Below are 12456 nucleotides of genomic sequence, written 5' to 3' on the forward strand. Positions count from 1 at the left end.
GGACCTGGATAAAGGGAGGTCATTAACTGGAGCCATTAATGCTCTCAAATCTACCATAAGAAATCTATGCATGTTTCTCATAGGGGAGTATTACACAGCATCATTAAGATTTTGGACTAAGATCTGAAATCAATTGGAGAAATTATACTCGAAATCAAGTAAAACAATGAGATAAGCATTATCTGATTTTTCAATATTTCCAGATTTTATGGCCAAGCCACTATTGCTAATGGTAGTGATACTGTTTTATTTCCAAAAGAAGGTGACTTTCGCAAATTGCTGTTGATAGATTTTGAGCTAGAATCCAGGAGAAATATCAGGTCTCATGGTATGTGGTCCCTTGTTCCATTAATTAATTTACAGTAATGATGATCTTAAGGCTCTTGGTAGATTTCCTTAAAATCCTGTTTAATAGAGTTAGCTCTCTAAATGGCCAGTGGAGAGTCTGCTTTGTGACTTCTTTCTGGAAAATGAAGCCTGTTGGCATCTGTGCTTTACAGAAGGGAATCAAACTGGCTCTTCATGGAAAAGGGGGAGCGTGTATACACATGTATGCATCCATTTGTATGTAGCATGTCCGACCACCTCTGAGCCACTGTGTTTTAAGTTCGGTTTTACCTGTTTTCACCTCCTCTGCATTCCCAGGAAATATTGAGAACTGACTTTGCATTTTCACTTATCACTACCTCTCTGGGAAGCAGATTTGTTTTCTTCTCCTTGGATTTCAGAGCAAACGTCTGAGAAGCAGAGAAGAGACTGGGATTACCATCCCCAGATCCCAGGCAGTCTGCTACTTACAGCAGTGTGCTTCTGCCCTCTGCACAGTGAGTCACACCAGGCAGATGAAGGGTTCTTTGATCTGTTTCTCTTTCCTCCACCTGTCTCTCTTTAGACCCCAAATGGAACTTTGTTAGTCCAGTGTTTCTGGGAGTCATGGAACCTATGTTCTCGCCCTTTGGTCACTTAATGTCTCTGGGTCTCAGTTTTTACTTCTGTAAAGTGAGCATATGCTGGACTAGACTTGTGTTCTTGCTCTGAGCTTTGAAGAGCCTAGGATGCTAAAATAAAACCAGACACGAGTCACAGGGTCCTAAACAAGCGATGCCAAAAAAACCAAAAAAACAAAAAACCCCAAAAACAAACCAAAAAAGTGATGCCCTAAAACTCCCAGTGATGGCTAGACACATCTGGAAGAAGTATGCTGGAAAAACAGTCTAACAGATACGTGTTACCAAGGAATTATTGCACTCCATTCTGAGCTCATGTGGTGGGAGGTGGGAGGTAAAAAGGATTTCAAAACTGAAAAAGAGGGTTTTCATTTGCTGAGAACGAACAGAGTATCCTTTCAAAGAAATTCATTTTGGCTTGCCAAGCCGGTGGTATCTGAGGATAAGGACCATGAAATGTTGGCTTTGCTCGGACAGAATGTATCCCACATTTCCCATGAGTGTGTTCATTTGTTTTTTAAATAAGGGTAAGGTGGAAGGAAGGGGTGAGGGTGAGAAATACCACTTGCTTTGATTCAGCTGGGAGAGATCCACTCCCTTTTCGGTTCCAATTAAGGACATTTAGCTATAGCTTCCACGATAGCATTCCCCTCCCCCGCCCCGCAAGAGAGCCCTTTAGACCTGGCCCGTGCCCTCTCCGCAGCTAGGCTGACGTCAGGTGAGATTACCAGGGCCCCACGCCCACTCAGTGCTGTTAGTAAGATTTAGCCCGAACTCCCATCACCACCTATCCGTGCTTAACGTCCCTCCAGCCTTCTCTCTCCCAAGACCCCTCGCCTACCCACTTCTACCTGTTTGGTAGGTCTTACTTCCTGGGAACACCTGCTGTCCTCAGACTAGCTTGTCCCTTCCTGGTGAAGGGGACACCTGTGCTTAAGTGCGGGTTCGGCACAAGCAGAGTTCCAGAGGACAGGCGACCAGGTGTTGCTGAGGAAGCGGGGAGCCCTATCCTAACAGCCCTGTTTTCCGGGGCTACAAGACTTTTAGCACCGCCGGAAAGCCCTTGGCTAGCCCTGGAGCCCTAGAGGAACCGGCCAGATCGAGGGGTCCGCCCCAGCCCCGCTCTCCGTCTTAGGCACGCGGCGGCGGGACGGAGCGCCTTGTCCCCGAGCATCGACTCGGACGCCCAGTCCGACTGCAGCGGAGGCTCCCGCCACCTCTGCTGCAAACCCGTCTGCTTTCCCTGCAGGGCGTGCGGGGATGGAGCGAGGGGGTGGAGAGAAAAGGGGAAGAGCCTGGGCGGCCGGCGGGCGGGGCTTGTAGCCTCCCGGAGCCGCGGCCGCCGCCGCGCAGCCCGCTCGGTCTCCGCGCCTCGCTCTCTGCACCGGGACTCGCGCCCGAGCCCGGGGGCGCCCTGCTCCTCGGCCCCCGGCCCCCAGCCCCCGACCCCGAACGCGCCGCGGCCAGAGCGCGCCCGGCTGCGGAGCCGCTCGGAGCGGCTGGGGCTTTGGCGGCCGCTCGCGGCTCAGTCTGGCCGGAGGACCGGCGGGGAAGGAAGGGGAAAGCGGGGACACACACCCGCCGCGGCGCGCGCGCATTGCACACTCGCAGCCGCGCGCCCCCGCCGAGGCGCGTCGGGGGCGAGTTTGGCCCCGCGGCACGGGCCCCGGCACCTGCCCGCTCCTCGAGCTGCGCCCCGGCCCGGGCCCCGCCCCGCCAACCCTCCGCCCCTCCCGCCCCTCGCCTGCACTGCTCTCCTTTCGCCCGGGGGAAGCGACAACGTCCCGATAACTTGCAGACTGTGGCGCAACTGGTCTCGACACCGGAGGCGCCCGAATGCTGTCCGGGTGAGGTAAGTTTCCTGCGCGTCCCCGGCCCCTCCTCCCGCGACCCTCTTTCTGGGCTCGAGCTTGGGGGCTCTGAGTCTCGGATGAATCCTGGAGGTCTCTCGACGCTTTCACTTTGTCCGCCTTGTGCTGGAGGTAGGGTGTAGGGGTTGCGCGTGGCTACCGAAGCGGGACCTTCATTCCCCCGGGCCACGGCTGCGCGCTCCCCGCGGGCACCCACCCGCTTACCACCCGGATCCCCGGAGCCGCAGTGACACTCGGGGGTCACTCTGGGTTCACTTAAGCAGGAGCCCCCTCCCCTTTAATGGGAGCCAGCTGAGTTTGGCTGCAGAAAGAGAGATCTCCCACCACCCTTCCCCGGTATTAAACAGCGGAGAACTTGTTAGGCGCCCCTGGGATCTCAAGAGGGGCTTGCGAGTCAGTGTTTGGTCATTTTTGGCGCCGGAGCCGGGTTGAACAGGTGCGGTATGGTTCCAGCCTAAATGCAGCAACCGACTTCTGCATTTCCCCTGCTTCTCTCCCCTAGCCCCGTCAACGTGAAGCTTCAGCAGCTGGGGAGGGGGGGTGGGAGTGTGGGGCACCGGAGAGGGAGAATGCCGGGGTTTGATTTGCCACACCGGTGCCAGGAGTCACCAAAACAGCAGACAACAAATGTCTGCTTATCGTTCATCTATGCAGATGAGCCTGTTGTCAGTTCTTACCAACCCCCCACCCCCGGCTCACTTGTCTCTGGTGCCCAGCGTGGTTGGATAGAAACCTGTTCCAGAGAAGTTGTTTGGATAGGCTGATGAATTCTTTCTTCTGATCAACTGAAATCAGGGTTCTCAGCAAGGAAATGCTAGTTACTCTGATGCCTTGTTAAAGGCAGCGTATTGCAGACCCAAAATACCGGCCCCCGCCCTTACTATTTTTCTATGACATTCTCAGCCTGCCAGAGGCCCTAGGTCCTAAGGTGAATGACTCTTGAGGGACCGGTTGGGCCTCAGAATGTGTTAGTCTCCTGCAAAGAAGCAGCAGTCTCCTCATCAATACTACTGAGCGTGGGTTTGGGTAACCCTTGTTGCCCCTCCCGTGAAAAGCGTCCACCCAGACTTCTGTCTCATTCTATGTAAAGGCTGAAGTGTTCTGCAGTGGTTAGGAGTGGAGAAAAGCCAAAGGGTTGGATTCATTACCCCTCTAACGTGATGAAGTAGAATAGTGTTCATGGAAGCTTTTGTCAGAGCGTTTCCAGTCGAAAGGAGGCCCTAGAAAAAAACCTTTCTTAGTCAAGTCCATGCCAGTGGGAAGTTGAGTAAGCAGTAAACATCTCTGAGCTGAGGGAAATGGTGCGTTCTTTGGAGACTTAGGAAGACTGATGAGAAAGCTGGTAAGTCTGAGACTGAATGCACAATGATGTCTTAGTTGAGGAGGAAAACTGTTAAAAAATGAATAATAAAACCATGTTACATTTTTGTCCAAATTAAGACTAGAGGGATTTGGTAATAATACCTTACGTTTGCATCAATGCCTTGCTATTTGTAATTGTTTTTTAGTACTCTGAAAAGCATTTAATTCTGTCCATTTCTGAGGGAGGCAGGGCAAAGATTATTAACCACATATTCACAGGAGGAATGTGAGGCGCACAAGTTCAATGACTTATCAAGGTAACAAGTGGCTGGAATTAGAGTTGAAGCCTGGTTTCACCACCATTTCAGGTGGTGAAATCACCACCACCACCACCACCACCACTATCATCACGCAGTGTTAGTTCTGTACTTGTATAAGGTTTTTACAATGGCCAGACTTTTGCATTTATTGTGGTCTGTACTGTCTTACTGTGAATTACTGTTCACATTTCAACGGATGAGAAAACTGAGGTTTAGACAAGTGATTAGAGTTTTCTATAGTATCATGTCTAATCTAGTAGCTTACGGGACTAGAACTCAGAGCTTCTGATGTCTCGTCCTTTGCTTTGTGGATTATGCCGTTGTTCCGCTTGTGATAGCAATGAGGACACATCATGGGATACAGTACATGCAATACACCAGAGACTGTTAAGCATGCCTGCTGGTGACCTGGGTTCTAGTTCTGGCACTATATTTGGCTGTATAACCTGGACCAAATTCTACCACCTTTGAGCCTCAGGTCTCCCACATATAAAACAAGAGGTTTGTATTATTTTTCTCCTTCTAGTTTTAGCATTCTATAATGCTTATCAATATATTTGTAATCCAGTGGTATCATTTTTCTCTAGGGGAAAGAGAAATTTTCACCCTGTATTAACTAAGGGATTTAGCTAATAACCTATTCCACCTGTATTCTAATTTACTCCCCGTTCCTCGTCATCGCATACCACTTAATGAAGGGAAAGAAAATTCCAAGTGCACTTTAGCTTAGCATCTGTATTGTTTAGTATTATTTTTTGATTTGGAAATATTCTCAGGGGCTGAACTACTCTAAAATAAATGTCAAGATTCACCTGAATATTCCAGACAGTCGACTCATACCTTTGTTTATTTATTTATTTATTTTTTTGGCTTTGGGGTTTGCATATAGTAAGTATTTAATGAAGAGTTGCTGAGTGAAGGAGGGAATGAAATCACTCATAAGGAAAACACATGCTGTAAAACATAGAAAGCATCTTATCATGCAAATTCCCAGCATCTGCTGACCCGTAAGGTAATTTACCTACACGAGGTATGCCTCCTGAAGCTGGCAGGTGCAGGTGCCCATTGTGTCTCTCCTACCTGAATACATCATATAAAGAAGAGTTTTTATTTCTCCGGGTCGACAGTAGACTCACATCATCTATGTCATGTTCTTTTGCTTGCCTCCCCCTGCCCCTTTAGTTGTTAGTAATGTGTAACTGGCTGAAATATATATTCCTAGAAATTGACTTGTGCCATTTTCTGAAAGAGTATATCTTGAGATGAAGAAACCAACCACTCTTATATTTGGGTAAATTTCAGCAGGTGCTAATACTGGCTCGTGGTTTCAGAGGGGGAACCTAATTAACAAAACCAACCTAGTTTCTGTTCCCTTTAAGAATCCTATTCTCTTTCCACCCCTTCGTCCTATACGCACAAAAGTAGTGTTTTTACCTTTAGGAGTATGATGACAAATAATTAGAATGGGTCTTAAATATTATTAACAGATTCAGCCATTGGGGATTGAGGTAGATTTCTTTCTGATAGAGAATTAAAATATTAGCTAGTTCAGAAACTCGCACCTTTTATGGGTAAGACAGCTGAGGCTTGGAGAGGTGAATTGACTTGTTCATGGTCGAACAGATGTTTAGCGACCAGGGCTAATGTGGAATTCTTAAGAAGGTTCTTACTCAAGGTTTTGCTAGGGGTTCTATGGTGAAAGTGCATTTTTGACTTCTAGAAATCATAGAGGTTAACAGAAATTTTCTGTTTACTAGTAATTAATGAGTTGTCACTTTTTTTTTTTTTTTTTTTTTGCGGTACGCGGGCCTCTCACTGTTGTGGCCTCTCCCGTTGCGGAGCACAGGCTCCGGACGCGCAGGCTCAGCGGCTATGGCTCACGGGCCCAGCTGCTCCATGGCATGTGGGATCTTCTCGGAACGGGGCACGAACCCGCGTCCCCTGCATCGGCAGGCAGACTCTCAACCGCTGCACCACCAGGGAAGCCCGAGTTGTCACATTTTAACATTGTTTAGTATTTATATTTTTATACCTTCTTGTCCAAGCAGATAATTAAGGAGACAATGTCCATTTTCATCCATTCACCGTGATTCTCTTGGCTTATATATGTCCCTGAACTCAGAATTAATACTTTGCTCCAACCGGTGCTTGGGCAGAGAGAACTATTTGAATAGAAGTACAAATGTATGGTGGTTTTCCAGGCTTCTCTTCCTGGTTATTAAAGCCAGAAGCCAAAGGTGGCCTTGTCATACATTGGTAAAGTCATAAATATGTATACATTTAATTTCCATTTTCATTTTACTTGTACTTCTTTTAAATGGTGAGTCAAAAGATTTAATATCCTGGAAAAATCATTTTTTTCCTGTGGCTGGAGCCTTCATTAGTTACTCTGTAAAGCGTCAAGCCTGAAATGTATTTGTTGCAGAAACATGTTCTCTTTATATCAAGTACATTAACTGGGGTTGGAAGGAGTCCTTTTATTTTTTTTTTAGAAGCTGCGCCGTTAGAACTGTACATTATGCAGCTCAGCTGTTCATTTGTGAACTTATCTATGGCAGTTCTTCTAAATGCCAGGGAAGTCGGGGAGGGAGGAAACCTAGCCTTTTGTTTTATTTAGTATTTTTCTTTTTTAAAATAAATGGTAAACTTAATCTCTTCATGACATTTTTGAAGTACTGTGTAGTCAAGATTGGCTGCCATTGATGAAGCATTTTATTCAGTCAGGTTCCCTTTCAGTATAAAAGATGAGGGCAGGGAAACCAGGCTTGATTTTGTGTATTCCATTCTCAATTGCATACGAACTTCAGCAGAGGTGTATAAGGAGATGATATAGGAAAACACAGGAATCCTACCCAAATTAGGTTACTCTTGGGAAGATTTGAAACATAGTAATTGAGATGTTGTTACATGTCTAGTCAACTGGCAGTCCTTTTTATTATCATTTTACGTTAAACCCCTGTTTAAAAGGACAACTCCGTGAAGTGTGTATTCTTCTTGTAGAAAGTCTTCTGTGTTGTTTATGGGATGAATTAAAAATAGGTGTGCAGTATGTCTGTGGGAGTTGACATAATGGGTGAGCAAGTTCTTGAGACCTGTTTCTCTAAGAGTTTTAGAAAGTCAGTTATAAAATTGAGTATTGTATTGAACTATACAGCATTGTGTGTGCAGTATTGCTCCCACTAAAAATGGGCTTGTGTGTCTTTCAGTAGAGGTTCTTCAGGCAAGGGTTGGGCTTGCAAGCACTGGAGGCCTAGAAAGTATAATTACCTGGTGTTGGAACTAAAATCCCAGGACTAAAGACACAGGACTGTAGACTATTCCTCTATTTTGTAGGAGAAAGGTGATATCTAAGACTTTGCCATCCAGTAATGCTGAGCAAGGGGTTTAGGAGGAAGTTATAGTTAGCCATAAAAATGTGTTTCTTTGCTTCATAGACTGGCACAAGAAATGCAATCGATTCTACTTATTGGGTAGTGGGTTTTCTTGTTTTTGCTTAAGTATAGTTGATTTACAATGTTGTGTTAATTTCTGCTATGCAGCAGTTATACATATATATTCTTTTAAAAATTCTTTTCCATTATGGTTTATTAGAGGATAGTCAGTATAGTTCCCTGTGCTGTACAGTAGGACCTTATTGTTTATCCAGGGTTTATCCAGGATTTTGCCCATCATAATCATCTCTTGATCATTTGGTCATGACGTTTGTTGATAAAGTAAGGAAACAAAACAGTAGCAATAAAAAGAAGCAAAACTATGACCAGCTTGAGGAAGCGGTAAGTGCATGATAGGTGTTTAGCTAATATTTGTCAGTGGGAAAGGTTAGGCATCATGTTTTACCTTTGTATTCTTGGAACTTAGCACTTTGCATGGGAAATGGTGGGGATTTAATGAATGTGTACTGAACAATTTATGAATTTACATGATATCACTCTTCAAAACCTTGGAGTGTTTTATAATTATTCTGATGTTATTATTTTCCAGACCATTTTAGAAATGTCAGGCAGGCTGATAAACACTAGTTTCAATAGTTTATAGTGGTCCTTCCTTTTACATCCTAAATGGTATTTATTCACTGGACCTCCAACTTTTTGTAACCAATATGCCTAGGAATGATGTTTTTTCTCTTCCTTAACAGAAATAATAATCTAAGTATGAAATGTATTATTCTTTTTACTTTTTATAAGTATCAGATAAACATATTTTTAAAGCTCCCAGGGTGGCTTAAGAGTGAATTTAGCTCAGGGTACACAGACAAGAGTGGACTTTAAGCTTCTCTAAGTTAATCAGTTTAAACATCACCTCCCTTAGGGAGGTGATCATCTAACCTAAAGGGGACCTTCTTCATATGTTTTCTTCACCTATCACAGTGGGCACTTATACATTTATGTATTTTACTTGTTTATTTTTTATCACCTCTACTCAAATTCACACTCAATTTATACGCTCCTTGAGGGCAGAGGTCATGGTTCGTTAACACTTTTTCAAGAAAGTGCTTGAGGTATAGTAGGTGCCCAGTAAACATGTAAATGAATGAATGACTAGGTCCCATCCATCCTGTCAAGATGAATTGAGCCACCATTGAGGTCACTCAAGCCAAGCAGGTTGAGCTGTGAAGACAGTTCTTAAAGGCTGGCTATGGCAGGTCCATGAGAAGGACAACTAGGTCCTCCAGAAGAAGGAAACAGTGCTTGTTTAGGTGAATAGGTTCTGGCATGCATATGAAGTAGTATCTCTATTTAAAGAGTTCTCACATTTTATTTACTGAAAAATGAATAGCAGAGAACAGATAAGTAGAACTTACGAAGCGTAAGACAATATGTTCCAAACCTATTAAAATAAGGTCTGGAAGTACCTAAATCCCAGACATATGTAATTTCTAATTAAGACACCTTAGTGACAGTATACAAGACAACATCCTGTGACACTCCAGGTTAAAGCTTCCCAAGCTCAGCTGGTTTTTCCTTAAATGTTAGAAACATCAATAGCCCGGTCGCAGGGAAGAAGCCAGGACAGTGGTTCTCAGGTGTGGCCCCTTGACCATCATCATCTTGAACTTGTTAGAGAACTTGTTAGAAACTTGTTAGAAATGCAAATTCTCGTACTGTTCCCCAGGCCAGCTGAATCAGAAACTCTGGGGATGGGGTTTAGCAATCTGGCAACAGGTGATTCTGATGTACACTCAACATTGGCAGGAAATGTTAAATCCATTGCTCAAAATCTACGCCTCCTGAAGTGCTTGGTATTCCCAAGTGAATTTCAGGACCTACGGAGAGGGTACCATCTGCCTGCTCCACTAGAAATACCAGAGGAGAAGTAAAGCCAGTCTTTGCTTTTCTCACATCCTTGTGGATCACAAGAAAACAATTTCATATGACTGGATTGGGTATCTAGGACTTCAGACAGTACAAAACCGCTCTGGTTCGTCATTGGCCCTGCCAAGTGATGGTTACTCCCAGGGCTGGGAGATGTGGCTGAAGAGGGGTAAGACACGCTCCATGCATAGCTTACGTTTGGGTGTTGCTTCAGTAGGACCCCAGGTGGAGGAATGATTTCGGGAGCTAGTGGTTGTCTAGGAAACAGTGGCTTACTGACAATTCTGAATATTTCAGGTCAGTTCAACATACTAGATACTGATGGACCCCTTGGCCAGGACAGTACCAGGTGCCATGGGGTATACAAAAAAGTACAGACATGGCTCTGGCTCCACTGTGCGGAGAACTTGCTGTGTTCCAGGCACTTCTCAAGTGCTGTTTCTTTCATCTCCACCATGCTCCTGACAGCGGGCTGCAGCATCCTTGCTGATAGAGGAGGAAATGGAAACCTAATCAGGCAGGTACACGCTCATGGGCCCAGAGCCACTAAGGCAAGGTTCCGTCTCTGGCTTTTCTGATTTTAAAGCCCACATTCTTTTCTCTGCTTCATGCAGTTGTGCCTCGAAATGTAGTTCTGGTACAAGAGTTTAAAAAAGGAGGACACAAGTGAATCTAAAATTTGTATCTCCAACCTAGGCCTCTCTGTGAGCTCTAGATTACATAATTGACATTGCACCTGGATATCTCAAAGGCACCTCAAGTTTTTCATGTCCAAGACCAGAATCCTGATTTTTTCTCTTCATACCTCATCCTCTTGCACGGATGCTTAGCTCTGTGATGGGCACAACTAGCCACTACCTCGCACAAGGCAGAAACTTGGGAGCCATCCTTGCCCCGTCCTTTTCATCCACCACATCTAACCCGTCACCCATTTCTATAGATTTTGCTTGCTTAATAGCTCTCCCATCCATCTGCTTCTCATTGTTTCTGCTGATTCTGTCCTAGTCCAGCTTCTCATCTCTCTGCTGGATTCTAGCCATCGCCTCCCTGGGCTCCTGAGTCCACCCTGGCTCTCCTCTAATCCATCGTCCATACTGCAGCCAGAGCAATTGAAATGGCTGGAGAGGACCCTAGACTTGGCTGGCTGGATCCTTACCTCTCACATCTAGCCAGGCCCTCCAGGAAGCAGACACATTTTGGTCCCTGAACTCGTGCACAGGTCTGAGGACTTGCTCTTCTAAACAGCATCCTACTCTGATGCTTTTGCTCCCTGGAATGTGGTCAGGCCACGGTCATAACTATAGTCGGCTGCTCTTAAAGCCACAGGATGAAGACTTCAGTGTGATCCTAGGGACCGCCCAAGCCACACCGAATACCAAGATCTTAGAGTGGTCTGGAATCCCGAGGTGCACTCTTATTCTAACAGGAACCAGAGACTGCTATTTAGATAAGAGAAAAGCAGTTGTTGAGTAAGGAGTTAGTTGGAGGCCAAAAGCATTATCTTGGATGTTCTAGGTGTTTTTAGGATGAATCCGAGGCAGGATTGTAGGATCCTACAGAAACTAGTTAAAAGAAATTAGCCTAAGCTAAGCTCGCATTTAATCTTTGCACGTGGCTTTTTCAGCTACTTGGTGTCCCTTGACTGTAAGTAATTGAGAAGTACCAAGCTGTCTGAGTCAGTTCCGGCTGCTGAAACAAAGTAACATAGACTGGGTGGCTTGCAAGCAACAGAAATTTATTTCTCACAGTTCTGGAGGCTGGAAATCTGAGATCAGGGTGCCAGCATGGTCAGGTTCTGGTGAGAACCCTCTTCCAGGTTGCAGACTGCTGACTTCTCTTTGTGTTGTCGTACAGTGGAAAGAGGGCAAGAGAGCTCTCTGGGGTCCCTTTTATAAGGACACTAATCCCATTCGTAAGGACCCCACCTTCATAGCTCTGTTACCTCCCAAAGGCCCCATCTTCTAATACCATCACACTGGGGGTTAGGATTTCAAAATATGATTTTGAAACACATTCAGTCCATTACACAACCCTTTATGGCCAACTCAGTGCCCTTTAGGAAGCACATTCTATGTTGAGACCCAGTACAGACATAAAGATATAAATAATAAATATATTCAAAATAAAGCTTTCATGGAGCGATACTTAGCTATACTGCGTGAAATGTGCTCTAGTATTTTCTGATAAGTTCCATCCCACCTCCAAACTCTACCAAACACTGATCATGATTCACCAAATTGATTTTACTCCCCGCTGATGGGCTGAGACCTGCAATTTGGAAAACAGATCTATCCTATTGTGCCTTCCAGTGCTGCCTGTACAGAAGCTCAGGCCAGAGGTGTGCATTCATTGAGGAACTGAGTATAACTTCTCATCCGGTGCTCTGTCCATCCCTGTGTGTTCAGGGAGGGTTGTGAGTTAACAACTCCATAAGGCTCCCTCTGCAAGTTTTTTTTTTTTTTTTATAACATCTTTATTGGAGTATAATTGCTTTACAATGGTGTGTTAGTTTTTGCTTTATAACAAAGTGAATCAGCTATAAATATACATATATCCCCATATGTCCTCCCTCTTGCGTCTCTAATTTCTGTCAAAAAGCATTGTGAAATTGGGAAAGTAGGCATCTGATAGAACTTGGCGTTGGGGGAAAGTAACTCATAAAGCCACCTTGTCAATTGCATAGGATAAATAATCTACAGTGATG

At 45.2% G+C, this 12456-nt stretch overlaps 1 protein-coding gene across 3 annotated transcripts in view; it reads left to right on the plus strand.

The window, feature by feature from the left end:
• PIP5K1B (phosphatidylinositol-4-phosphate 5-kinase type 1 beta) overlaps positions 1-12456 on the plus strand; it is a 423928-nt gene that overhangs the window by 94331 nt on the left and 317141 nt on the right. The window contains exon 1 of one of the 3 annotated variants that reach the window (XM_079925688.1): positions 2196-2799. The exons of the other annotated variants lie outside the window; for them this stretch is intronic. The gene's annotated coding sequence lies outside the window, so the exon portion shown is untranslated. Of the gene's footprint in view, positions 1-2195; positions 2800-12456 lie in introns of those variants that run through there. 3 annotated transcript variants of the gene reach the window in all.

Source organism: Stenella coeruleoalba (assembly GCF_951394435.1).
Source record: "Stenella coeruleoalba genome assembly, chromosome: 7".
Lineage (NCBI taxonomy): Eukaryota > Metazoa > Chordata > Mammalia > Artiodactyla > Delphinidae > Stenella > Stenella coeruleoalba.